This window comes from Lissotriton vulgaris, chromosome 3_1 (assembly GCF_964263255.1).
Source record: "Lissotriton vulgaris chromosome 3_1, aLisVul1.2, whole genome shotgun sequence".
In the NCBI taxonomy this organism is placed as follows: domain Eukaryota; kingdom Metazoa; phylum Chordata; class Amphibia; order Caudata; family Salamandridae; genus Lissotriton; species Lissotriton vulgaris.
The window spans coordinates 401678641-401682906 of record NC_141689.1 but is presented as its reverse complement, the minus strand read 5'-3'; the positions used below and the strand labels follow the sequence as shown (position 1 = coordinate 401682906).

Sequence of the window (4266 nt, the reverse complement as noted above, 5' to 3'; positions counted from 1 at the left end):
CGCACTCGCAAAGGGCCAGATTCTCAGAATCTGGCCCTTTGCGAGCGCTATTCAGCTTGATGAATCAGGCTGTATGCCCTTTGCGAGCTCTATTTTTGCATTTGGGATTCATCATCGCAAATGCAAAAATCGCTATTTAGAAACTCGCAAATTTGCGAGGAATAGCATTTAAGGAATCTCTATTAGAGATTCCTTAAATGCTATACTTGAAACATTTTACAATTGCGAAAACGCAAATTTCGGCCGCTATTTACAGCGAGGTCAAACCTCGTGGTAAATAGCGAAAACTTAGAAAAATGCTTTTAAAAGCATTTTTCTAAGTTGCGTGTTACACACACACATGTCCTTAGGACATGTGTGTGCGCAACACCTGTTGAAATGTGCATTTAAGGGGTGCTACAGGGTGTCCTTTGGACACCCCTGGCACCCTTCAAATCGCTATCTTATTTGCGATTAGCAAATTTCTAATCGCAAATAAGGAATACTCCCCATTCATTCCCATGGGCCTTGTGGCCCATAGGAATGAATGGGGAGTTAATCCTTATTTGCGATTAGCAATTTGCTAATCACAAATAGGGAATCTGTAGGAATCGCATTTAATTTTGCGATTCCTACATGAATCCCGTTTTGCGAGTCTGTAATAGCGATTCCTTATGAATCGCTATTTTAGACTCGCAAAACGGGTCTTTCATGAATCTGGCCGTTATTCTCCAACTCTATTCAGCATGCATTTTCCATGTTAATGTCTAGGTAGATGTCAGTTTTAATGTGGTTATTCCGATATAAATTTTTCCACTTTCACACTACTATGTTAATTATTCTGTGTGTCAGCACTTGTTTTGTATCTTTAATAGAAGAGGTCACCCTGGCAATCATTAATCCATCCAACCTGCAGATTTTTGTTTCTGTGTTCAATTCATAGCCTCTCAGTCTTATCTTAGGATACATGATATTTGTTCACTGGGTTGGTGGTGCACCCTTCAACTACAAACTATAGAGACAGCACTTGCTGGCCGTGGTGCACCTTTTACATTTCGCAGTTAGGGACAGGGCAGTGGTCACTCTTCTTTGGCAGATGTGGCCTCTAGCCTGGAATTAGGGTCCTCTCTGTTTTTATACCTTTCCAAACTAGCAACACATTGGGGGCAGGAGTAGAAAAGGCCATCACATTGTGGTGAAACCTGATAGCAAACTGTTGCTTTGAGGGTTGTTGACACTTCACACAATTTGCCACATGAATCTTGCAGGGAGACTGTGTGTGATGGTGAAGCTGAAGGAGGACCTGTCAGCCCCAGATGGAATCCACCACCCCCTTCCAGCTTCTCCCTAGGGCGAGACTCTGGATACCTGTACTACCCCGGGCAGTCCAAACTATGCAACTGGTGCAGCAAACCAGGCCACACCGGCAAGGACTGCACGGCGCAAGTATGCAGGAACTGCAAACAAGAAGGCCACACGGCGAAGACCTGCAAAGAGAAAACCCCTTGCAACCTCTATGGGAGTGTAGGCCACCTTTTTAAGGACTGCTCAAAAAGAGCCAAATCCTGGGCCAAAACTGCCAAAGCTCTGTGGAGAGACCAACCGGAGGAGGCGGAAGACACCGGGCCCCCAGTCCCAGCCCCGCGGTGGGTGAGGGGGACTGGGAGAGGGAAGGGCTCCAAACAGGGCATACCCAAACCCAACCATGACTCCACCAAGGACCCAGAACTACAGACACCGAAGGATACCACACCTGTCATCTCTGAGCACAGTGAGCCAATGAAGACTCCCCCCAAAGCTTTAACCCAGGACCAGGAGGAAGGCCCCTGGACAATACAGGAGTGCAGAAAAAGGAGGCACTCAACGGACTCCAAAGAAACAAGCAAGAGACCCGTGAGCACCCAATACGCCTACTCCGGGCTCAAGGATTCAGAAGATGAAGAGCAGTTGGAAAAAGACACCCCAGATGAGCAACTCAAGCAAGTGAAGAAAGTGTTGAAGGTGATGAGGGAGATGGCAAACTCCATGGAAGCATCCCCACCCCCATCGCCAGCGAAAGGAGAAGAGATGGAGTCCCCCAGTGAGGATGCAAACAAGACCTGCCCGTCACCCTGGAGGAGGTGGACCCCAAGCCCAGCCAAGATCAGGGAGCAGCCATCGAAAAACAGCAAGCAACAGCTGCCGAGCAGGAAGGTCCAGCACCGGAGCCACCAGGAGGCTGAACCAGCCCTGTAAGTAGCCTTGCCAACTGTATTTGTAACCAATTGCTTTGGCTTGATAATTAGTCTTTAAGTTTTAAGTTTACTCTTAAAAACAAGTGCCCTCTTCTCAGAGCTCCACACTCCAGTAACACAGCTGGGACTCCCCTCCTGGATAGTCTTTCCTGCCTCAGGGCCAACCACGCTACCAGTGTGTGCAGGAAGACAGGCCTCTAGGCACTAGGCAGACCAACAGCTTTCCAGTATCTTGTGCAGTCTTCATACTCCATCAAATGACAATCCAAACCAAGGTCAAGCTAAAAATTGATCCTGTTGATAGCGGCAACCATACTCTCACCAGAACACAGTCTTACCGTTACCATCTATGCCTTGCAAAATACACATTCGACACACACTTATTTTGTCAGCGCAAGGGTCTGGAAGTCAAAAATGTAAGCAGAACGTCACGCATTTTGGGCTTGTATGCACTTCACTCCATTTGAACCAGGAAAAGATCTGTTCAGTGATATAATCTACAAAAAACAGTATGTTTCCTCTGCTGCTTTATGTCCAAACCGAGAACATGGGCAATAGTACCAAGTCAAGACAGATAGCATTTCATGATGTGCCATCCAATGTCGCAGAACACATTGTGACCTCTGAATCATCAGACAAAAGTCTACGCCTCAGCGCACACACACGATTTGCATATTAACTGGCCGAACGAAAATCAGGATACCAGTTTCACATGCAGTGGGAGGTGTACATATTCATTTACCACGTAGCTGACATTCCTTTTCCCACAGCTCCATTTTATAGAGAACAAAGCAACCTGTAATGCATTCTTATCAAGAGAACAGACCATCCTTATGAGCCTTACAGAAAAACGTATTCCTTATAATATAAAGACGCATATATATATATATATATATATATATATACAAACACACACACACCCACAAACACCCCCACACACACGCGCATGCGTGCACACACACACATACATATACATACATATATATATATACTACTATTATAAAGAGAGAGCTGAAACCTTTGAGGCAGGTAAGCTCAAGAAGTACAGCACCAATCACAACACCCAATGTTTTTATGTTTTGGATTTTTGTCACGCTTTATGTATTTTTCAGAGTTCTGCAAAGTTACTTGTGTGTGTGGGTCGAATAGCTAATGTGAGCAAAAGGAGCACTAAGTTGAAACACCACCTCTGTTTCAAGTTTGGGATGACTGATGTCTTAAGTAATTCAAGAGCTACAGCAGTGCTATTTTACTCCCTTAGACAGTGGTAAAGTTTGGTTTTCGCAGATAAGGTAATCTGACAAGTGTACTCTCAATGTTGTAATGGGACTCACCAACTGTGTGTTGTGTGCCCCTCAAGGTCAGCTCATCATTGAAGTGTGAGATATCAGTTAAAATGCATTATATATCATGAAAACACTGCCCCCACATGTGTAAAGCACCTGAACATCATTATTTGTACTTGTGTGTGCCTTGCCGACCGATTAGTGGAATGACGCAGTAGCCGCATCCGAACCTAGGGGCAGATTTATGAGGCCCTTGTGCCACGTTTACGCCGCTGTTGCGTCACGCAAGGCGGCGTAAACGTGGCGCATCCCTACGAACAATTTACAACGTGACGCATCTAGGCAGATGCGTCACGTTGTAAAGCCCTGCGCCGCTTGTGGGCGTTCCGGCGCAGGGTGGGCGTTCCGGGGCAGGTGCGCCTCGCAAAAGTGGCTGAGTGAAATCTATGAGATTTCACTCAGTCACTTTTAAGCCAATGCTGCGTCAAAAGCCTGCGCCTGCTTGAAGCAGGAGTAGGTCTTGACGCAGCATTGTTAAAATGGGGCACACCCAAGCCTTGCTGGAGCTGCGTCGCGCTTGCGACGCAACTCCAGCAATGCGCCACATTTCCGGCACAGATGCGTCACGCATCTGTGCCGTTTTTGCACCATGGTGCGCCGCATTATAAATGCGGCGCACCATGGCTGGCGGAGCTGTGGCGCACTGTGTCGCATGTTAACTGGCGCATCCCTGGGGATGCGCCAGTTAACATAAATCTGCCCCCTAG

At 46.8% G+C, this 4266-nt stretch overlaps 1 pseudogene; it reads left to right on the top strand.

The window, feature by feature from the left end:
• The first annotated feature begins 1261 nt into the window (after positions 1 to 1261).
• LOC147726506 (uncharacterized) lies at positions 1262 to 2214 on the top strand (annotated as a pseudogene).
• The last annotated feature ends 2052 nt before the right edge of the window (positions 2215 to 4266 follow it).